Source organism: Pinus tabuliformis, chromosome 7 (assembly GCF_031772625.1).
Source record: "Pinus tabuliformis cultivar Carrire ecotype Pingquan chromosome 7, CPIR1, whole genome shotgun sequence".
Lineage (NCBI taxonomy): Eukaryota > Viridiplantae > Streptophyta > Pinopsida > Pinales > Pinaceae > Pinus > Pinus tabuliformis.
In genome coordinates this window covers 1,316,772,970-1,316,798,800 of record NC_142293.1, presented here as the reverse complement: position 1 = coordinate 1,316,798,800, position 25,831 = coordinate 1,316,772,970, and the positions used below count along the sequence as shown (strand labels likewise).

The 25,831-nt window shown below is 35.2% G+C and overlaps 1 pseudogene; it reads right to left on the bottom strand.

Moving 5' to 3' along the window:
* The window catches only part of LOC149252398 (lysine histidine transporter 2-like), a 48,735-nt pseudogene extending 24,766 nt beyond the window's left edge, over positions 1-23,969 (bottom strand).
* Between the last annotated feature and the right edge of the window lie 1,862 nt (positions 23,970-25,831).

Below are 25,831 nucleotides of genomic sequence, written 5' to 3'. Positions count from 1 at the left end.
ATGGTTGTCTGTCCTTCTTTATTGTGTCAATAATTGAAGCATTGATCTTACTAAAATTCCTTATGAATTTCCTATAAAAACTAGCAAGACCGTGAAAACTTCTTACCTCAAAGACACCTTTTGGTGAAGGCCACTCCATGATAGCCTTGATCTTCTCTAGATCCATCTTTAACCCCTCAACAGAAACAACAAAGCCCAAATACACCAACTCCTTCTTCATGAATGAACATTTCTTTAAATTTAACAGTAACTTCTCTTGTTGTAGCCTCTGTAAGACATAATTTAGATGTCTCACATGTTCCTCTTTTTATCTACTGTAAACTAATATATCATCGAGATATACTATTACGAATTTACCAATAAATTATCTCAAAACTTCATTCATGAGCCTCATTAATGTAATAGGGGCATTCTAAAATCCAAAAGGCATTACCATCCATTCATACAATCCAAAAGGCATTACCATCCATTCATACAATCCTTCATTGGTCTTAAAAGCAGTTTTCCACTCATCTCCCTATCTGATTCTGATTTTATGATAACCACTTTTTAAATCTCACTTTGTAAAATATCTAGCTCCACTCAAACAATCCATCAAATCTTCGATTCTAGGTAAAGGAAATTGGTACCTGATTGTTATATTATTGATTACTCTAGAATCAGTGCACATTCTCCAACCTCCATCTTTCTTTTGGCTCAACACTGTTGGCACTGCACAAGGACTCAAACTCTCTCTAATCAGTCCCTTGTCTAATAGTTCCTGAACCTGTTTCCTGATCTTTTCATTCTCTGTGGGAGTCATCCTGTAAGCTGCTTTATTAGGTAGATTTTCTCCTAGAATCAAATCTATGTGATGACTGATTTTTCTAATGGGTGGTAACTCATCAGGCAAATCATCTACAATGATATCACAATAACTTTCCAGCATCTCTTGAATTTCAAATGGTAAATCAGAAACTTTTGTGGAAGTAATTATTACCTTGGGTTTGAAAACCAATGCAAAACTTACCTCATATTCTTCTATCTGCTGCAAGTTCTCCTTTCCACTCAAAAAAAGGTCTTTGGATCAAGTTTCTTTGATGTATCCTCTTCTTCCATTAGCAGCAATGTATGATTGACCCCATCTTTGCTAAATTTGTATGTGTTATTCTTTCCATAATGCATAGCTCCTTTGTCATACTTCCAAGGTCTACCCAACAATATGTGACACACATTCGTATGCATCACATCGCACAGAATTTTGTCTCTGTATTTACCCAACTGCAACTCCACTTCACATTGCTCATTCACTACCAACTGATATCCCTTTTGAAGCCATGACACCTTGTAAGGTGTTGGATGTTTCTTTGTTTTCAACTTCAACTTCTCTACCACTTCTGTGGAGACAAAATTATCTGTACTACCACTGTCTATTATCATTTGACAACACTTCCCTTGAACCTTACACACAGTCCTAAAAAAGGTTTTTCTCTGTGCTAGTTCAACAATTTCCTTAGCTGGCTTTAACAAAATTTTGTTGACTACCAAAGATTCCCCTTTCTCTGGTACATTCTCTTCTTCTATTACCTTTGTTGCTTCCTCTTCAGTTTTTGCAACAATTGCATTCCTATGATTCATTCCTATATTTTTTGGGCACTCATAAGATCTGTGTCCTAGCTTGTTACATATGTAACATCTGATTTCTCTTCCTCTTCCTCTGCCTCCTCTTCCTCTGGAAAAACTCCCTCTGCCACTTGCATCAAACCTATGGGTGCATACTGACTTGAGCTACTGCTAGCTCCATCTCTAGGTGTTGTAGACCTTCCTCTACCACCTTGACTTGCCCTTCCTCAGAAAGTACCTCTATTTTTGGCAGATTGCTTCCTCATGAGTTTTTCTTCAACCTTCAATACCATCTGATAAGCCTCTTCTACTGTTTTAGGATATAGTACACTTATCTCATCTTGGATCTCCATTCTAAGACCATTCGCATATCTTGCAACCTTCTCATCTGTATCTTAGATTTGTCCTGCTCTTATACTCACTTTATAGAATTTCTCTGTGTATTCCTTTACTGTCATAGACCTCTCTCTAAGATTATGCACCTATCTAAATAATGTTTGCTGATAATCACTTGGAAAAAACATACTTTCCAGTTTTTCCACCATCCTATTCCAATTCTTAATTGGTTATTTGCCAAGTCTTCTTCTTCCCGCCTTCACTCCATCTCACCAAAGTGCTACATGTCCTTTCAGTTTTGTGACAACAAACTTCACCTTCTTTCCTTCTTCTGTTTCTTCATAATTGAAGAATTTCTCCATGTCATTTATCCAGTCTATCAATTCCTCAGGGCTTAAGCTTCCTATGTAGATTGAAACTTCAAGTCTAGGCTTAGATGTGGATCTCAATACTGACTTAAAGAATCTCATTTCAGGAGTTACATCTGTAGGTTCCTCATCTTTTGCAGCTCCAACTTTAGGTTCACTGACATCTCCAGCATCTGCATCTCTTCCCATTTCCATTTCTTCCAATCTAGCTTTCATCTGTTGCATAGCTTCCAACACTTCAGCATTTGCAACTAGTCTTCCTCTTATTCGACCACCACCTCTTCCTCCAACTTTGAAAGCCATGTTGGATTTCTTTTTCTGATCCTTAAGATCCTGTTCAGTGTCAATAGGCCCCTCTAATACCACAAATGGTGGTCTGGGTGAAGGTGTAATGGATAATCGTTCAAATCTAGAAACGATTTCTGCAAGTTCAGGTGGTACTTCTTCTTGGATTTCCTTTGGAGTATCAGTCATCTACCTCCAAACTTGGCTATTCTACTAAATTAGCAAAACCGCTTAATTTTACCCGTAATATGACAACCTTGCAATTTCCATGGAATCAAAAGGAATTCAAACTTTTGGTTAATTCCTCATTATGTCTTATTTTTCCACAAACATTATCACGCTAACTCTCCATCGTTGATCTTACCTTTCAATCCGTCGATTGTTGGTTCACCCAATCAACAAAACTAATCGACGATCCTCCACCATTAATCACAACACACTTGATCCAAAGGTTAACAGTGATATCAGACGAAGATCTTGCACGATGTTTTTCCACCCGATAAAGTGGTTTTCTCTCTCCACTTGAGTGTTATGTTTCGGTCGATTAATGGAATCGCTCAGAATTTCAAAAGACAACTTACCACTTTTTCTTCACCTGATAAATAGCTTCACTGATAAAACCACTTTTCTTCCTTGACTAACGCACGAGCTTATTGGCACGCGATGACCATTAGATCTATTTGACCTGTAGATCGGATGGTTCTAGACTCCTTTGGCTAACATGATTTTTCCAGGTTTTCTTTTCTCTATTCTGCCAAACTTAACACCTCCGCTACATTTAACTTGTATCAAACCATATTCTCTGATGTTTTTAGAACATAACCAAATTATTTCAAAATGGGGAAAATCACAAGATTGGAGATATAATACAGATTTTACATACTCTAATTCAAAAGCCAAATTGGAAATCAACAGAACTCAAAGATATTTCGAAGGAATAAAACACCTCCGGGATTGACCAATTTTACACAAACACACAGAGATACAGTTTCTGTAACTTAATCTTATATAGCCTAATCAAGCCAAATCAGTCAAAATCCCTTTACAATCATTCAGAACTTACATAAATACCATTTCATTCTAACAATCAGATCCTTAATCAATGGATCGAATCTACCTAATCTTAGACAATATCTAATTTGGTTGATATTCTCCTCGAGAATCTCAACTGAATCTAAACAACTTGAATTAATTATAAAATCACTCAATCCCTAAATCCTAGCTCAAATCCTATCTAGAGAACTTTGTAAATTGATAGCTAAAGGATCCCACTCCTTTGCTTGTAAACTTTTTTTGTATTTTTGGAATAAATTCGAAGCCTTTTGTCTTCAAGCCTCATGCTCCTACACCATTATACAGCTTTTATCCAAAGTTTAAAACATAGGGAAATTAGAGGACAAAAAAACGAAACACCATACGCTAGATCAAGAATGTATGACTTAATACAAGCAAAGAACAATTTTTTGGTAGTTGTTTTATAGGCATACCACAATCTAGGTGATTCTGTTGGAGTATACATGAAATTGCAAAAACAACTAGGTCATAGCATGAGCATTGACATAAGATCAATGTTTCTCTTAAATAGAGGAATATGTAAAAGGAATACAAACCCTAATGCATACAATTTAAAGTTGTATGGCAAGGCCAAGTAACCATATTTGTTGAAAAATGCAACAAGAAAATCCTAATTTAATTTTGCCCTTGAATTAAATTAGAAATTAATTTGTAATTCTATTTCTCATAGCAACTTGTAATAGTTAACTAAGTTAATTTGACTTAGTTGGCTCAGTTAATTCGATTTGGGAGTCTATCTAGAGTCATGTAGAGTGGTTCCTAAATTTTAGGGGCCCAGGTTGAGTTTATTTTGAGTTGTAATTATTTAATTCAGTTTAACTGAGTTAAATTCAGTTAAACTAGTTCCAACTAATGGAGGAATTAGTGGGAGATCCAATAGTGGGGTATAACCCGCAGTAGTTGGGTGTAACCAACATTGATCAATCAGTAAACTAAAGATTCACTCATAATTAACTCACACATTTCAGATAAGAGAAAGACTCGGTTGAGATTGGAGTTTAGGGAGAATGTACTATCAGTTGTATAATCATTCGAATTGTACAGGTGGTGCACACAATCAGAGGAAGGCCTATGAGGATTGCACAATTCATAATTGAGGAATTTCCAAATTAAAATGGGCTAATTCCATAAGAAACTGCACAAGGAAATAAGAGCTTGGAAGGCAAGAAATTTGGCTAAGTATTGAGTTGACCTTGTTTGTGAAGCAGTGAGACAGATAGAGATAGTGTAGAGATTACTCGAGATTGAGCAAAGCATTCTAATCTTCTCATATTTTAAGATTAATTCAATATATAGATAGAAGGGGTTTTTAGCTGCATCTTTCCCTAGAAACTTATTTTGTTATGTGTGATTGAATTCTTTCTCTTTTATGCTTCGTGATTTCATCCATCAATTATTGTTTCTGCTATCGAGTAGAGTAGATTAAAGTCAATTGTTTTAGCATATTACAATCTGCAGTTTGAATCTACAAGGAATTTCTACATGGTATCATATTTGAAATCACTATAGAAGAGAAGAATACGAGTTTGTCTTTTGCAGGATAAGCTAAATTTGTAGTATCATACTTTAGAGCTAGTAGGATTTTGTTCTACAGATTGAGACTCAAATATTCCCTTGAAGGTAGTTTGAACTATATTGCTTGGAAGGACAAGATGGAGGCAGTCTTGAAAGACAATGGCTTAAGGAATTCATACACAAAGATATTCCTAAGCCAATTGATGCTTAAGATCTGGCAGAGTGGAGAAAGTGTGTGGCAAAGGCGAGAAGGATTATCCTAGGAGTTCGAGATCATATTGTCATAAACCTCCAAAGTAAGGAAAATCCATTTGCAATGTGGAAGGCCTTGACGAGCTTGTTTCAAAACAACAGTGACCACAAGAATCTAGCACTAAAGGACAAGCTCAAAAAAATCAAGATGGAGAAGGGTGACACAACGCCGAAGTACTTAACCAAGTTCACCCAATGTCAGGATGATCTTGGAAGTTTCAGTGTTATAGTTGTAGAAGACAATCTAGTGAGCCTAGCACTTCTAGGCCTTCCCAATAGCTGGAACAACTACCAAGACTCAGTTAATGGGAGGAGAAGCTACTAGAGTGGAATTGATTATGGTCCGACCTGGTACAAGAAGAGATTCGACGAAACACCAGAGAAGGATCCTCATCCAAGCATGATGATGAGGAGAACTGTGCCTTAGTTGGAAAGTGAAGAAAGGGAAGGGGAAGTCATCCCATTCCAAATCAGATTCCAGTCAGGGTGACAAGAAGAAGTACATGTCGAAGATTAAATGTTTTCATTGTCATGAGCTGGGACACTATGCCACAAAGTGTCCGCACAAGAAGGCCGATAATAAGCCCTCAGGAGGAGCGACAGGTGAAGCTCTTGCTTCATAATTCGAACTGGATTTCACCCTCATCTCTTTCATGGTGACATCAATGATGGGTATTATGTGGTATCTAGATAGTGAAGCCTCATTCTGTATGACTGACAACAAAGAATTCTTCAGTGACTTGTAGGAGAAGGACCTCCATATGCAAATCGAGATGGGAGATGATGGGAGGTATAGTGCGACCGACATTGGTATTATTACCTTTCAGAGGGAGTCTGGTTATCCTCTCACATTAAAAGATGTCATGTATGTTCCGATTTTGAAGAAGAATTTGGTTTCAGTTGCCATGTTGGAGGACCATGGCTACGATGTGATATTCAGAAAGGGAAAGGATTTCCTTCATCCATATCCTGAAGATAGGTGAAGTGTATCGGGGTTTGGGTGAAGAACCTCTACAAATTGGATGTAGAAGACTGCGTTGCTTTGAGCACAAAAGCAGAGAAGGTGTAGAGCCAAGACATTAGTGAGTTGTGGCATAGAATATTGGGTCACTTGCACCACAGAGCTTTGAATATCATGCAGGACTTCCCAAGGGTACACTAGAGCAGAGAGACAGATGTAAAGGGTGCACATTGGGGAAGTACACCAAATATTCCTTTCATGATAAAGACAATTGAGCGCAACTGATCATTGATCGAGTTCACTTAGATGTGTGTGGACCATTCTCAACAGCATCCATGGCCAAGCACATATATTATGTAATATTTGTTGATGATTTTTCTCATAAGTGCTGGATTTTCTTATGCAAAAGAAAGATTAGACGTTCATTAAATTTTGTGAATTTAAAGCACTTGTCAAGAAAGATATTGGAAGAAAATTTAAAGCTCTCAAAAGTGATAATGATGGAAAATGTGTGTCAAATGAATTCAAGAACTTTTGTGTAGCAGAAGGTATTTGACGTGATTTAATAACACCTCATAACCCACAACAAAATGGGGTGGCTAAAAGGAAGAACATAAGTGTTGTGGGAGCAACACGGGCGATGTTACATTATCAGGGCCTACTATTGCACTTGTGGGTTGAAGCATACAACACAACTATTTATTTGCAGAACGGAAGCCCTCATTGAATTCTCGATATGGGAGATGATGGGAGGTATAGCATGACCGACATCGGTACTATTACCTTTCAGAGGGAGTCTGGTTCTCCTCTAACATTAAAAGATTTCATGTATGTTCTGATTTTGAAGAAGAATTTGGTTTTAGTTTCCATGTTGGAGGACCGTGGCTACGATGTGATATTTAGAAAGGGAAAGGATTTCCTTCATCCATAGCCTCAGGACAGGTGAAGCGTATCGGGGTTCGAGTTAAGAACCTCTACAAATTGGATATAGAAGACTGCGCTGCTTTGAGCACAAAAGCAGAGAAGGTGTAGAGCCAATACATCAGTGAGTTGTGGCATAGAAGATTGGGTCACTTGCACCACAAAGCTTTGAAGATCATGCAACAAATTTCTACAGGACTTCCCAAGGGTACACTAGAGAAAAGAGACACATGCAAATGGTGCACAATGGGGAATTACACCAAAGATTCCTTTCATGATAAAGATAGTTGAGTGCAAGCGCTCCTTGATTGAGTTCACTCAGATGTGTGTGGACCATTCTCGATAACATCCATGACCAAGCATAGGTATTATGTAATATTTGTTGATGATTTTTCTCATAAGTGTTGGATTTTATTCATGCAAAAGAAATATTAGACGTTCACTAAATTTTGTGAATTTAAAGCACTTGTCGAGAAAGATATTGGCAAGAAATTTAAAGCTCTCAAAAGTGATAACGATGGAAAATATGTGTCGAATGAATTCAAGAACTTCTGTGCAGAAAAAGGCATTCGACGTGAGTTAATAGCACCTCATAACCCACAACAGAATGGGGTGGATGAAAGGAAGAACATAAGTATTTTTGGAGTAGCACATGTGATTTTACATGATCAAGGCCTACCGTTTCACTTGTGGGTTGAAGCATGCAACACAACTATTTATTTGCAGAACATAACCCCTCATTGAATTCTCAGGATTAGTACACCAGAAGAAGCTTTTTCAGGTAAGAAACTAGATGTGGCATGCTTTAGGATCTTTGGTTCATCAGTCTACTCTCATGTTACCAAGGATGCACAAAAAAAGCTAGAGCCAAAAACTGAGTTGGGTATATTTGTGGGGTACACTGAAACACCTCACAAATATCGGGTGTACTTGCCATCCAACAAGATGACAGTCGTTTGTAGAGATGTGAAGTTCGATGAAGAGAATGCCATGAGATGTTCCTTTGAGGGTTAGCTTCAATTACATGTAGAGGAGGATCTTTTAGCTGCTAAGGAGGAACCTCAAGATGATGTGGAGCAGCCACATGCAGAGGAGCAGAGAGTGGAAACACCCACTCATGTAGATACTTCCAGAGATAGAAGGAAGCACACGAGAGAGGCTGACAGATTGATGCATGATGCTAGAGAGAATGTGGGAGCATCCACATCACAACACAAGTAGAGGAGGTCACCAGATCAGTACACTGGCTACATGGCTCTAATGAGCGAGAATGTATAGGTTGAGCCATCCTCATTCGAGGAAGAAGTGCAACAAACAGTATGGGTTGATGCCATGGTTGAGGAGTAAGACTCCATTATCAGAAAAAGTGTTCGGGAAGTGGTCCCAAGACCAACATAGAAGTCAGTGGTGAGTTACATATTGCTTTACAAGGTAAAGAAAGAAACGGATGGGAATGCGGAAAAAAACAAGGTTAGATTTGTGTCCAGAGGATTCTCTGAGGTGGAGGGAATTGATTACGGTGAGACCTTTCCTCCAGTAGCAAGGTACTCATTAATCAGATCTATTCTAGTATTGTCATCACAGATGGGATGGACGATAAATTAGATGGATGTAAAGACAAAATTCCTTAATGATATAATTGAGGAAGAGGTGTATATTGAGAAACTAGAAGGATTTGAGACCTTCAACATATAGTCACATGTATGCAGACTCAAGCGAGTGCTGTATGGACTAAAACAAGTATCCCTTGCTTGGTACACCAGGATAGACATCAACTTAACCGGGTTGGGCTTCACCAAAAGTGAAACAAATGCAAACCTTTACCATATTGTGGTTGAAGGTAAATTGTTGATTATAATATTATATGTCGATCATTTTATTCCAACAAGTGATGAGAAGCTGATAAAATCTTGCAAAGAGGATATTGTAAGAGAATTCGAGATGAAGGACCTAGGGCTCATGCATTAATTTCTTGGTATGGAAGTATGACAAGGAGGTGTGGAACTGTTTGTCTCTCAGGGAAAGTATGCCAACAAGATACTGAAGTAGTTCCACATGGAGAGAAACAAACCCATGGAGAGTCCTCTAGCAGGTAACTGGAGGAAGGAAGATGCTACTTCAAGTGAAGTAGTGGAGGCTACTATTTATAGACAACTTGTGGGTTCATTTATGTATTTGGTGAACACATGACCATACACGTGTTCTGTAGTTAACCAGCTTAGTCAAGCCTTAGTCAATACAACCAAACTTTATTGGAAGGAAACTAAAGATGTTTTGAGATACCTCAAAGGAACCACTCAGTTTGGTATTTGGTACAGATGGATAGAGGGAGTGGAGCTTCAAGGCTTCACATATGCAGATTGGGTAGGGAGTCCATCCCAAAAAAAGAGCACATCAGGGGAAATCTTCAGTATTGGGTTGGCAACAATTTTTTGGTACAACAGGAAGCACAGATCAGTTGCACTCAATTCAACAGAAGTAGAGTACATCGCTGATAGTGAAGCAACTTGTGAGGTTATCTGGATGAGGAAGATCCTTGTTGGGTTATTTGGTCAGAAGATGGATCCTACAATGATTTACTGTGACAATCAGAGTTGTATCAAACTCTCTGAGAATCCATTTTTTCATGATTGGTCCAATCATATCGACATCTGGTATCACCATCTACGAGATTGTGTGCAGAGGAGAATCATGTTGCTGGAGTACATTCCTACAGAGGAGAAGGATGCAGATATTTTGACAAAGGCATTGTCAAGATGAAAATTCGAGTTTCACAGAGGTAGGATCAGGGTAGTATATAATCCATTTCTTGTTGAGAGGGAGCATTGAAAAATGCAACAAGGAAAACTAATTTAATTTTGTCCTTGAATTATATTAGGAATTAAATTGTAATTCTAATTCTGATAACAACTTGTAATAGTTAACTAAGTTAATTTGAATTAGTTGGTTAGTTAATTCGAGTTGGGAGTCTATCTAGAGTCATGTAGAGTGATTCCTAAATTTTGGGGGCCTAGGTTGACTTGATTTTGAGTTGTAATTATTTAATTCAGTTTAACTGAGTTAAATTCAGTTAAGCTAGTTCCAACTGATGGAGGAATTAGTGAGAGATCCAGTAGTAGGGTGTAGCTTGCAGTAGTGGGGTGTAACCAACACTGATAAACCAATAAACTGAAGATTCACTCATAATTAACTCATGCATGTCATATTAGAGAAAGACCCAGATGAGGTTGGAGTTTAGGGACATTGTACTATCAGTTGTATAATCATCTGAATTGTACAGGTCGTGCATACAATCAGAGGAAGACCTATGAGGATTGCGCAATTCAAAATTGAGGAATTTCTTAATTAAATATAGGCTAATTCCCTAAGAAACTGCGCAAGGAAATAAGAGCTTGTCAGGCTGCAGATTTGGCTAAGTATTTGCTTGAGTTAGTTTGATTCAAAAGTGATTGTTGCATAACAAGACATGCGAGTGGGAGTTTTAGATCCCATGTAAGGGAAATAAACTATGTTTGCATACCATGGGGAAACAACACTAGGTGGTATTAGGTACAACATAATCTTCATGTATATTCTACTTTCTATAATTGCTTCTAATGCCCAACATCTAGTTACCTTCAAATCCAAAACCATATGCATGCCACAACTAAGATTTTTTTGACTGTAGATGGTCTTGGTCAGCTAGACCATACTACAATGGGGCATCATTTCATTAGTGGGGACGAAATACACCACATTTAAAGTACTAATTGGTAGGCATAAAGGAGCATTTAAGAGTTGGCACACAACAACAGTAAGGATATCTGAGACATAAACTATATCTGGGGGATTTACAACTAAAATGATTTGTTAGGCACATTCAAAGGTCAATAAATGGTAACATAACTATTAGAGCATGTATAAACAAAACATTAAAAATGCAACCTTTCCACAACACCTTCTGGGACTTTTCTAACTTCATTCTTGGTTAAATATCTTTAGTAGAGACATATTCTTTAAATTTTTGAATAACCATTCAAAATAAACTTTGGAATAACTTACATAAGTCTTGCTAGTAACCATTTTTAAAACAAAACAAAAAAAGACCCTAGAGTTCCTAGCATTTCCAAAGGTAGACTTTGACCAAATTTCTATATGAAAACCCAATCAAAGAATAAAGCCTCGTAGACCATCTTGATTTGTCTTTAGAATATAACTTATATCCTTCCTACACTATCAAATCAGAGAAGAAGACTATGTACACCATCTTACTTTCTCTTAAGAAAATAACTTAATTCATGCCCACTGAAATTAGATAACAAATCTCTATAGAGAATCCTGATTTCTCTAGGAAATAATATGATTTTATACACAAAGATTAAGGTTTTGTATAGTAAATTCTTATTTCTTGCATAGTCATATCAGAAAAGAAGGCTCTAAAAATGCTTTAACTTATATTCAAAGTGTACCTTAATCTATACCCAAGGATTGGGGATTTATATAGTAGAGAGAAAAATCATAATACAAGATAATTGAGAATGAGCATAAGGATACAAAGATTTTCTTTCCCGCACAGTTATATTGGAGAATAAGACTCTAAAAATGGACTAACTTACATTCAAAGCTTATTGTAGTCAATAGTGATTATAATGGTTCAAAATAAAAGTAAAACAAAGATTGAAACAAACCCAAAAATATGTTGAAATACAATCGTCTACGACTACAAATAAACTTAATCATACCTTAGAAACATGGCTTCTGTTGCAAGTGAAATCCATGCTATTGAATTGAAATTTGGAAACTGCGCTAAGAAGAAATGAATGAAGCAAAAGATGACTACCCAACAATATTGTCTGATCTTATTATAGGAGGAGCAAACCATATCATGAAAATTCATTAGTGATTTCCCCCTGTGACCATGTAAACTATATCCATACCCACTTCCATTATCAATTATTGTGGAAAAACAATCCATAGACCCAATTTCTCCCCAAATGCATGTTTCCCAAGCTCATGATATCGATCAAAGTACTTCCTTGGAACCATTTCATGCATCTCCACCATCTTCTGGAGTGTGTATAAAGTAATTGTTCATGAAAGCATAAGAATTGTCACACGTAGTCCCTTAAACATCAAATAGAAAAATCATAACAGTTATCACATTTGAAAATTGTATGATCACAATGAACATGGTAAAGAAAGGTTATATTAGTTTAAAAAAAAAGGTTAGAAATTTCTAATTGAACTATTAATATCTATAAATTAATATCAAATAGAAAAATAATAATAGTTATCACATTTGATAATCGTATGATCACAATGAACATGGTAAAGAAAGGTTATATTAGTTTTATAAAAAAGCTAGAAATTTGTAATTGAACTATTAATATCTATAAATAATTTATATATGTATAAGTGTTTTGGTTAAACGGGATTTTTACATTTATTAGTTATTTAATCTATAAAATACTTTCATAAAGTAGTTATAGAACATGTATACGCATGCATCATATAACTATCTTTTTGTTCAAAGCTTTCCTAGAAGAAACCCAAATATTGACTTTCGCCGAGGGTTTCGTAATTAAGTATAAACAAATATTTAATTGTTGAAGTAGAGAGATACGAGGCAATTGAAAGAATAATCCTATAAATTTAAGGTTAAGGTTAAGGAGTTATGTAAAAATAATTCACTAAGAAAGTAATTTTACAAAGACTAAAGTACATATCTAAACAACATAGGTAAAATTCTTATTGAAACTAGATACACTAATCCACGGAATTAGAATATTTATAGAAACTACTTGCATAGAAGCAAAATAATATATCTAAATAATTATTTCAAATTATAAACCATGTATAAGTGAGGGTTTAGGTACCCTACAATAAGTATTGAGTTTTTTTAAGTGATTAAACATCTCCAAAAGAGTTGCTCAAGCATAATCAGAGCCAAACAAATCACTGTTTAGAAGTCTAATAATAAGTTAAAGGAAGTTGAATTCTCAGCTAATAAATCATTCGGAACGAGAATATACATAAAACCCTAGTGGCCATTGTACCCTTGAAGTATTTATATACGCGTTGTCGTTGGAATGCCGATTGGCCGCAGTTGACCGAAAATGAGAATGGACATCCACTCATGTATATTCAAGATAAACATGGCCCTCTAGTAACATCACAAGGTGGCAAGGTGAAATGTGAACATTACTTTGTCTACTTCTCTCTTTTTACAATTTCAATTCCACGGCTATATGTTAACGTCTTGTCGAAGGAAAGATATATTCCTTTCTCTCCACCTGCGGGGATATAATGATAGGGTCAAAGCTATGGGTTCTTGACCTGGGCAGTAATTCCCGTTTTGTAATGGTTAGACAAGTTGATAACATGTTTTGATAAGTTTTATATATATATATATATATATATTTTTTTTTTTTTTTATTTTATTTTTTTTTAAAAGATAAAAGAAAAATAGAAAAATAGAAATAATAGAAAATAATGAAAATCCCAAAGAATAAAGCGTGCTAGTTTAAATGTCGCTTATTCATTTATTAATTGTATTTAATTTATTTTAAGTATGATTAGATTAAACTTAAAATAAAGTTTGTTTTGAAATAAGTAACGACGCGACCTTTTGTCATTTCTGGTTAAAGTTCTCAAAGCTCTGGGCAGTTGAAGATCCCGAGCGTAGAGATCAATGACTCCAAAGCCACTCTGCACCCCCCTAGCCCCTCCGGTGTTTAATCAACGAGGAGGGGTGCAAAAAAGTGGTCCACCCCAAAACCACCTTTGCCACATGCCCTCCGCACCCCCCCACTCCAAAACCGCAAATCGCCCACTACCCCCTGGAAATCCACCTTCCCACACCTAGCCGACCATTACACCTTCATTCCCACTATTTTTAAACAAAACCTTGTCCCACCACTCGTCACACCACGTACCCATCATCCATCCACTCCTATTCCACCACTTGTCACCCCCTCATACGCTGACTCTGAACCCGTTAAAAATCCTGTTACCAATAAATGCCTCTTTCGCGCCATTTAACGGGTATTACCCAATGAAAACTTTAACTGACCAAAATCCATTTTTATTTCTTTTCTTTGAAGCTGATTGGATGACCATTATCCCCTTCCCTACCAAATCAGAATTCAACCATTTGCGATGAATACCAGGCCAAACAATTGCCCAAGTTATCAGCGAAGATTTGCACACACTGCTACCTATCAGTCAACAACAAAATCATTAATTTTCTGGGTAATTGAAGTTGTTTTCACCCTTCTTTTTCAGTCATGGCTTCTAAAAATAAATCTAATGTTATGGAAAACCCCATGTTGCTGCCTACCATTGATTTAGATTATCAGCCTTTAGTTGACCAATACTTTAAATCTGCTGAAAACAATTGTGAGTTCGATCTCTATGGACTCCACAATTAGTTAAAACATAAATGCATTGACCAAAGTGATGAAATAAACCTCTGGCAATCCTCCTTACCCTAGTTCAACATTCAACAGACCCGCCGTTTCCCAGATTTTGTTGTATGGTGTCATGATATGTATATTCCCACTCAAAGAGCATTAGTTTCTAAAAACAATGAAGTTCTCTTTACCATCACTACTGAGCCAATCAACCAAATGCTACAGATTCAAAACACCAAACCCTTGCATCCATTTTCTCTAGAATCCCTCATGGACATTTACATAAATCTTTACTTTCCCTAGAGAGCAAGAATTTTTGAAACCTTTTTACCAGAAGATGTCCAATTACCTAAAACCAACCCACCTTATCAGTCATCTATGTTTCCATAAATGAACAAGCATATTTTATACATTGCCTCATATCTGTTAGGTTATCATTTTGATCAGTGGATCAATGAGGTATTAATAGGTTTTCTTTCAGTTTTCTCAACAAATGAAAAGCCTTCTCTGATTTTCAATTACAGTGGATACCTAGCAAAGTCAATTCATGATTAGTTCATGAAATTTCCTACAAAAGCAGTGTTCAAGTATGCCTCTGTTTTAGTATACTTGTTTTTGTTTAATGAATCAGAGAGGTTTTCTTTTCTCCTATAGAAGATGGACAATCAAGGGAATCCACACTCAGTCATCCATTGGACTTCCCTGGTGAGGAAGAACACCAATAAGTACACATTCAATGATTTGATCAATTCCTATATGTTGCTACATGTTTATTCAACAATGATGCAGAACCAAGAATTGGGATAAAGATCATGAAAATCCTTCATCTCAGTGAATAAACCAGAATGGGAGATTGGTATTTATACCAAAATGATACAAGGATTAAGATATACGGATGTCAGGTTCCCCCATTCAAATTACCTAAATTTGTTCCTATTTGTATATTTGCATTAGAGTATATCAGACAAATGATCAACATGGATCAACTACATTTTTTTGGAGCAAAGAAAAAGGCTCAGTTTAAGATTAAAACTCAAGTAGGGCCCTTTATTTGTAATGCTAGATCATAAACAAATGAAGCATAAGATCTCCTCAGACAATTGAACTTTAAGCCTAGTTTCACCTGGTCTTATGATCCCTTATGAGTAATTTCAAACTAAGGGTAGAACAAAAAGCTACCCGATATACTCACACTCCTAGGCCTGAGATAGAACAATTTATGAACCAGGATGAATGGCTAGAAAACACACTTCAGGAAGCAGAGGAACAGGTTATAACATCTACACCATCAAAAACTCCTCTAAGAGAAGAAAAATACTATAAAAGGCCCAAAGATAGTGCTTCTCCCATGGAAACAAAAACTGCAGCCAAGGAATTTAAAATTTACAGTAAAAGGTAGAAGACAACTAATACAAGTGATACACATTCAAAAGACACTACACAACAACGCCCAATTATCCTAATAGGCCCATTCATGTCATCATCTTCTAGAAGAGAAGAAATGGTTGTAGGCTCTCATTTATCTTCATCTAGTCCAAATGTGTCATCATCTCAGACAGGAGAATTGCAGCAGAATCATAAAGAGAAGAGTATCTTCACAATTTACAAAGAAATCAAGCAGAGGAATGAAGCTTTGAAGGCTTCCACCTACACATAGTTTTGGAAGAAGACATCCTCTTCTCAACACAGGGTACTTTCTGCCTTCAACACTGAGAAGGGAAAGATGCAAATAGCCTTTCTAGAGCCCAAAGTCACTCATCCTAGGAGTGATAATGATTATACTAAGTCTATCTTTACTTTTGATACAAATTCAATTCATCTATTGACCATATTGACCTACATGAGAAATCTAGTAAAATGATCTATTCTTCCCTTACAAGTTCAACTATGGCAGCATCTAAACTTCAACAGTCATTAGATAATGTATGGTCTCAGTTAAAATTAGGAAGAGTTTATTCTTCAAAAAAATATACGAAGACCAAATCCTTAGAGGATTTAGTAATAAAGTTGGGATATGATCCCACACATGTAAAAGCAACAGAAGAACTTATCAATACTAAAAATGTAGACATAATTTCTCTAGGAAAACAACTTACTCTGCCATCTACAGAAGATCCACAAGCTAAAGAGACAGGTTAGCTAGAAATGGAGAAATAAAATATGTTCCAGATCATAATTGAACAAAATGTGAAGATAGAGAAAATGGAGACTAAGATTGAAAAGATTCTAAAGGAAAAAGTATAGCAGGGAACCCCAACATCTGATAGAACACTAACATCTACATCAACCACTACTTTAGCAGAGGGGACTACATCTATTGATCCAACAACAAAGCTGGAAAATACTATGGAAGATTTGTTAATTAAGGGGCAAGAGGTCAAAAAACTAAGGAGTCAGCTTAACAATTTACAAGAACAGAAACTAAAGATTGATCATGCTTATTTAGCTAAGTTGCAGACTTCATATACGCTGACCCAAAGAGTTCAATTCCTAGAAAGAAAATATGTTATGATTGATACTATTACACATGCTAGAGAATGTATATGGATCCATATAAATGAAGCCATCATTGAGATATGGCCTTAAATTGAAATAATATTTGAGTAGGATGAACTAGTACAGAAGGCCAAACAAGCCCTAACAGATGTAAAGAAACATTTGGGTTCAAAGTGAGGAAGAGAAGATGCATTGATAAGGGTTTTGAATTCCAAAACCAAAGATGAATTGGAGGAATATGATATAGAAGACAAGATAGAGACCATACTGGAAGTGAGAAGGATTCTCACTAAGAAGAATTTGATGATGCAGCTGGAAAATAAGTGCCATAACCTCGAATCAAGTATCCATAAGTTTCACATGAAATTTTTAGTTTTACACCAAAAGGGATTGCCTAGATTACAGGGAATGACAGATAAATTAATTAATTTAGAAGAATATCAAATGAAATTATGTTCAATTGCCAATGATAAATCTAGGTTTGCAAAGATCAAAGGCACAATCACAGGTAAAACGTTTATAGAAGGCCTTAGTTATGATTTACTCATCAAGCATGAGATAAATAATTTATTTGTGGTAAAACCAACTTTTCAAAAATATACTGAGGTAGATGAAACTTTTAGAAGATTAATCAAATACCAAATTCCAGATAAAGAAATATGGAAAGAATTATGCAAGTTACTGGAGTAATGAGTCAACAACAGTCATCAGCAGATTTAACAACAGAATAACAAATTTATTAGGCACATCAGCACCAGAATCCTCGAACCTAGAGACAATAACTTCAACAGTTTTATTTCCCTATATTTATGTACTATTTTTGTAGAAAAATCTCTAGATATTTTTCCAATGTATCTAGATATTTTACTTTAGATCATTTGGGAACATTTTGCATAAATAATTCCCAATTTGAATTGAAAAGTGTTGCACCCTTGGGCTAAGTTTATTCAAATCAGAATTACATGTATATGAAGTTGTCTGATATCAATAAAAGGATTCTAAATTTGTTTCAAACTTGTTATCTCTATGAGTTTTCTTTATGTTATTCATTCCATTATGTTATTTCAACATGTATTTGGTTTTATGAAGAAATTTGAGTAAGATATAAACTGAATATCAGTCTATCTTAAATCTCCTACGAAGTTATAATAAATTACAAAGATTAGTTCATTAGACTATTTGTCTAAACAAACTCCTCTACATCAATTAATTGTCAATTCTTCATGAATTTGGATGCATTTTTTTTGGTTAGTGAACATAGTTTACTAGCATCTGTCTTATGATTATTTTAAATATTCTATTTGAATACTTAAAACTCATATTTTCTCTGAATTCTTCATTCCAAATATTTTAAAGCTAAATTACTGTTTAGAAGTGAAGAAACAACCCTTTCATTGTGTTGAGAGAAATTAGGACACAATACTTGTTTACATAAGCTTAAAACATTGGTCTTCCACAAATTTAAAAACAACCAAAATATTTTAGATGCTCTAGCATAATTACCTAACCTAGAATTATCTCAGAGGACAACAACATGCATTACTAACAATTTGATCACATTTATTTTCTTATAGAATGTCACACTGCAACATTAAGTGGGGAATAGTGATGCAGTTTTGATTGTGATAATCAAAAGGCGTTGTCTACTGAGGCGGAGGAATTCCATGGACTGCCAAAAGTGGTTAGAATTCGGGCAAAAAAAAATTCAAGAAATCTTGCAGGAGCAATTTTTGACTTATGTTTTTAATGGTGGAAATAGACACAACACCATCAAAAACCTTGGAGCACCCAAAATCTTGTAGTTTGATAGTTGTAACTTGGATTTACAAAATCTCAAGCAGATTTTATCAAAATATTGTCAGATTTTCCATGATTTGAAGAACAAAAAAAATCTGTTTAAACTAAAGTAACCAAAGTGTGATTTTTTTTTAATAAAAATGCTACAAAACTTTTTCTTATAAAAAAGATTCACTCCTATAATAAATTAAGATATATATATATATCTTGAAGACGACAATTTCATACATCAATTTAATTTAATATAATTTTAAAATTACATTATTATTATTTTTATGATAAACATAATAAATATATTAAAATATATTTTATTAGATAATATAAATAGTTAAATTTAGATAAAATGATTCTCAAATCTCCAATAACTTTTCTTATCGAATTTCCACAATGACTTTTCAAGTGCTTTGTTTTATTAAGCCAGAACTATCGGGCGTAATGTCTATGCACCTGAATTATGTAATAGGATTGTTTGTTTATTTTTATTTTTTAAAACTAATATTTATAATATCGTAAGGTTGAATGTATATATTATAGTTTTGGAAGTAATTTCTTATTAATAATTACATATAATATCCGCAAATTAAAATAAAATGAAATTTATAAACCAGACTAGGTGATTATAACTAAAAAGAATTTCCTTAAATAATATTCAAGTAAAAACAATTATATCCCATACATGGTTATTTGTGTCTATGGAGAAGTTATTTTATTTAAAATGATTTAAGAATATATAGGATATATAAAATTATAATGTTTTTAAATAAAAGAGATTAAGAAATTGATAAATTTATTTTTTTAATTATTAGAAAGATATGTTTATTATAGGTTTAATATGTTTTACTTAAAAATAAAACTTAGTTTAAGAGAATAGCTACATTTCTCCGGGTTAAAAATAATAATATTTCTTTCAACTATCTAAACTAAATCTAATACAAAAATTATATATCTAAAATTTACATAAATATTATATATTTTAATATCAAATATAATAGAATTAATATATTTATATCAATCTAATACAAAAATTATATATCTAAAATTTACGTAAATATTATATATTTTAATATCAAATATAATAGAATTAACATATTTACGCTGTAAAGTGTTTCCCTCTGAAACCAACTCCCCTCAGTGTACACATGTGATCATTTTTTTGTCGTTCGATCCATCGTTAACGATTGGATTATCGAAATTCGTTGATTTAATTGCACATGAGGGGTATTGTTTGGTTTATGGATTATCCAGATGCGTTGATTTAATTGCACCTAACGGATATTGTTTGGTTTATGGATTAACCAGATCTGTTGATTTAATTGCCCCTGACATGTATTGTTTGGTTTATTAATTACTAACTGATTTTAACAACTCACGGTGAATCCGTTGGAGCCGCTGTGTTTATAGTAACTGCTTTATTAGTGGCTATAACTATGAGCAAAAGGAAGACTCTTGAATTTCGTGAGAGTTCTGTTGTTAGCGGTTTGACAGAAAATTATTTCCACGAGAAGAATCAAGACTCTTGATTTTTGCGAGAGTTTTGTTGTTAGCGGTTTGACAAACAATGATTTCCATGAAAAGAATCAAGTTGGAGATGGAGGATATGATTTGGTATATCTGGGTAAACTTCGGGATGGTTCTGTCGTGGCAGTGAAGAGACTGCATCAGGATAAGTCTAAAAGATTCAGACAGTTTATTAACAAACCTAGTTCATCTCTATGGTTGTAGTTCCCCATAAAGTTCAGGTCTGTTTCTTGTTTATGAATATGTTCCAAATGGTATATTGTCAGCTCATTTTCACGGGGAAGTGAAGAAGGATGGACGTTTAGATTGGGATACCCATCTCAAAATTTTTATAGAGACTTCCCAAGCCTTAGCATTTCTTCACTGCCATGAACGCCTATTTTCCACAGAGATGTAAAATCTTCAAATATTCTGCTGGACGAGGAATTGCATGTCAAAGTAGCGGATTTTGGGCTTCCAAGATTTGTACTAGGTTTTTAATTTTTAATTTTTCTTTTTGGGACAGCGCAGTATGTTTAAGTTTATACCCTGTAACTGTAACTGCAGTATGGAAAATGTCTGGAATTCTTGTCACTCGATTTCAAACACCAAAATATTCCATAAATTAAGACTTGTTTTTATTATTATTTATAGTTTCTTACACTAAAATAGTATGAATTACATCTTCCAAAAATTTAAACACAAATAAAACCATTGCATGTACACTTTTATTTACTACATATAATAATATAATAATGTTTATAACCAGTACATATCCCTCCGGAGACCCTCCTGAGATGTATATATAGTATGGCTTCTCTGCCTTTGCTCTCTGATTCTCAACCATTTTCATTCCAAGTCAATATCACAACCGCACTTACATACACCCAGGATTTACGTAGACAGATTTAACAATATGAATGACAATGTCCAAAAATTTAAACATGAATAAAACTATTGCATGTACACTTTTATTTACTACATATGATAATATAATAATGTTTATAACCAGTACATATCCCTTTGTTTCCTTTTTTGCTTTTACTATGGTGTGAAAGGCCCCGGCTCCGTACTTTGGCATTTGAGGTTTGAGTGGGCAAGTATAACTTCAAAGAGTTGGGTTATACTGTAATGGAAACAAATTTATTAGAACTGAACAGAGGAATTCAATACGCCATCTGAGAAGAGATAGAAGACCATCATGTTGGATGTTGGAAATGGAGAAGAGATAGAAGACCATCATGTTGGATGTTGGAAATGGTGTGCATAACCTTGGATAGCACTTGCATCTTCTTACTCATTGACACAACTCATTTCCCTTCAAATTGGTACATATGTTTTGCCCTTCAATATGTTAGCTCTATAATATTGCTCTTACTCATTGACACAACTCGTTTCCCTTCAAATTGGTACACATGTTTTGCCCTTCAATATGTTAGCTCTATAATATTGCTGGTTGGTTTGCAGTGTATTGCAGGGCATGAATACGAGTATGATGAAACATAGAATATGATGCTCAACGGTCATATGATGGCCTTTAGAGTGTTTTGGTCATTACATTATTCTCCCGAAACATTCTTTAATATTATTTTTTCTTTTAAATGTGCTTTGATAGTTGGGTAAGTGAGGCTACAACTTTTCCCATCCTTACCATAGTAAATCCTATGATTCTATAAACAAGAATTTATCCTTCATTGAATGAACATAGTGCTCACCCATATCCACAAGAAGAAAGCAAGCTGGAAAGCATTCTGTAGAACATAAGTTAACCATTAAGCAAATGGTATTCCCATAAATACTCAGTGAATCAGATTTAGATATACAATTTGTTGATTGAAACTTAGAATGCAAATCATTTTGATACTTGGAAAAGAGTGAAATGGATCAAGAAAAGGATAAGTTGAGGGCAATTGAACCAAAACAGTTTATTTGTTGGCTGCACATTTGGGGTTCCTTTAACTACAACATGCTTCCCTTGAATTTCTAAGCTCAACTCTATTATTATAACTTGTAGCTTTGTTCCAACCAAAAAAAATTATATGTATATTTTGGAGACAAAATGACATAAAACTCAAAGAATTCAATCAAAAAAGTTGTCATGAATATTATCTCCCATTATCAATAATTCAATGTCATATAAGTCCAAGATTTTTGTGCACTTACAACTAGGGGAACTAAAGAGATCCAAAAGAATGAATACCACCCTGCTCACAGAAATAAATCCAACCATAAAAAGGATGTTAGCTTAAACAACAGCATGAACTCCTTTTAATAATATGCAGATTGAAGTCATTGGAAGCAGAGATGGATTGTTGAAGACTTACCATACAGATTGAGAAGCAAAAAGATTACAGAAAAATCCCACAATGGAGGACTACAGATAACCCATTTTTAACCCTTCTTAGTTCCTCTTTTCTTGTTGCCCTTATTAATCTTACTAACAAGGACAAAATTCTGCTCCTTCTCAATACCTGCAATAATATTCAGTATTGTCTCCTTCTAGTGAAGTCATTCCATAGCCTACTAAAAATGGGAAGTTTTTTTTGGCGAGATGTCATAGCCAAAAAGTTTTCAAAAACAACATGACTTATTTAATGCAATGAGCATTGGGTACTTGCTCTTTACCCTTCACCTACTAAGTTTCATCTTCAATGATTCTTTATATGTCACAATGCTTCTCGAATTTATGCCTTACGACGTTTCCTTTGCAACATCTAGTGCAAATGCTAGTTATATCAATGTGAAAAATATAAATATCAATATATTATTTTTCAAATTTATATTTTTTTCTATTTTACAAAATAAAAATTATAATTGTAACTTCATCTTATATAATTTTTTATTTTAATTTATTTTACCTTATTTATAAAATAAAAACTATAAACATAACCTCAGTGTTGGACACCTAATCCTCAATGGGTTAGTGTGGAAGCCGAATGGACAAAAGGAGCCCAAGAGACCTTGGGATGTGAAACCCAACGGTCACATATTGTACTATAAATGTATATCTCTTGTTAATAAAAATTGCACTCTCATGTTTTATCTTTCATATCTCTCTTGCTGTCCATGTGTGTTTAACATGGTATCAGAGCGGGCATACTCCTACCCTGCATAATTTCTTTGAACCAATTGTTTTATGGTCTTTATGAGCAGGTCCTATTTTAGTATTCCTACCCTTGCAACTCCCTTCTAATATCCTCTCCGCAGTCTGTCTTTTTATGGGAATTTGTCCTGCCATGCATAATCTCTTGCAATTTGAAAATTTATTGTTGGATTTTTTTCTGGGGTCGTCTTTGCCGTTTTAGTGGAAAACTGCATTTTATTAGCTGTGTTGTATTGAGTGGTGATTTAATATCTTACTTGTGTGTCAGACAGTGTAGACAGTGTGACTGAACCATCGTTGGCATTGTATAGTATAATAGCGCTGCTCTCTCCAGACTGGTCATACGCTCCAAAATGCAACGCATCCACCATCCTCTCACTCAGGCTTCATCAACGGGAAGCTGGAGAGCCACCTTGTTGTTCCTGGTTATTTTCAAACTGAAATCATAACACCTTCTGATCCATATCTGCTCCTATTTCATTGATGCGCAGAGAAACGCTCCTTCACTCAGCGCTATTTGTGCCATTCTTTACCTGCGCTCTCTGTCTGACATCACCTGCGCTTTCTGTACCTGCTCTCTCATTGTCTATCTGCCATTACTTGCGCTCTCTGTCCATAAACGCTCCATTTAAAAGCGCTGCTCTAGACAAAACCTGTGTACATAAAATTATCATTTTCACTCTTCTTGTCATCTCTGCAAGAACTGAATAAGCATTACACATTTTACGTTACAAGCTTATCGAATTAAGTGTCATTGTTTCTCCTCAAAGATTCTATTGTTCTTGCTGCAGGGGCCGATTCCATCACCTTTTAAGGCTGCGCAGCGTAAAAAAACATTGATGCAGTATTCATCTCCCGTGCAAATAGAAATGTCAACCGACAATTGGCGTTCTGTAGCTAACTCTCCAGCACAGGCATATAAGGCACTTGTCAAGGTAGTGCATGCCGTTGCATCAGGTTGTAAGCAATCACCAGAAGATAGACGGAACATTGCAATTCCATCCAACTCAAGCCATTCACCCTCTTCTGTATCTTGAGGCATATCTTGAATCCCCGTCAGCCAGGGCGTGTATTTTCTTTCCAATAAAGACAACGATGCATTTAAGGCTTGCCTTGCTGCCACAGCTTCTTTTTCCCTTTCTTCAGATGAGAGTTCAATAGGAGAAACTTCGTCATTATCCATTTCTATCTTCAGCCAATTGCGATATAAGGCATCACATGCATAGTACTCTCTCCAATCTTCAAACTCCTTGAGGTTCTCTGATACACTATGCTGTTCCAAAGAAAGAAGGAGCTCAGTTGGCTGCTTTAAAGGCTCCGCAAGGTAGCTTAGTAGCATATGAGCACCAACAGGAATTTTAGTAGTTCTCCAAATAGATATAAGTGCAAACTCTCGGAAGAGGATGTTGCTGTGCTGCAATGCCCGTGCAAGAAGCTCTGCCTTTACGAGTTCAGAATCAGATATTGTAGAAGGAGGAGTGAAGCAAAGCCATTGGAATGGTCAAATATTGCTACCTTAATTAACATACCGATTTTCTTCAAAAGCGAAAGCGTTGGGGTTGAAAGAAATTTAGTTATGCACGTTTAATCATCAAAACAACAAAGCCAATGTTGATCATGAAAATGTTGAAGAAAGTCCATGCATTCATCCCAAGAAGCACTGAATGACAGATCTCAGAAAATCATTTAAATTTGGTAAAGGAATCTACACAGGGCAGAGACACGAGCTATCACTATAGCTATAGTTGCTCCAAGTTTCTAGTCCTTCATAGGCTTGGAATCGCTCGTGAATTTGGGAAAATTAATCAAGATCTCAAGTTGAGGAAAAGAAGACATTGTCTGTTCGTAGTTCATTTGGAGTCAAAGGGATTATTGATAAAGGGACGTGGACTTGTCCTATAGCGAATCATGAACTAGTTGCAGAGTGGCACCTCTGGTAGCAACGTACATCACTACAAATATCTTCATGCAATTATTACATAAAGTTGAAGTGGACTATTGTTTTCTTTGAAGAAAGTGGCAAGATCAGAGAATTGTGTTATAATTGTGAAGTTTTGATAGCCATCATTTAGTGAAGGAGTATTTGAAGGATCCAAGAAAGTTTGCAGTTGCTGCTGCCCCAGTTGTGGAACTGTATTTAAAACTCATTATAGTTTCTGTCTACATATATATGCATTGATTCCTTGATTCATTTGCTGCACGTTTACAAAGGATTTTTCTGTGTCTTTGTACT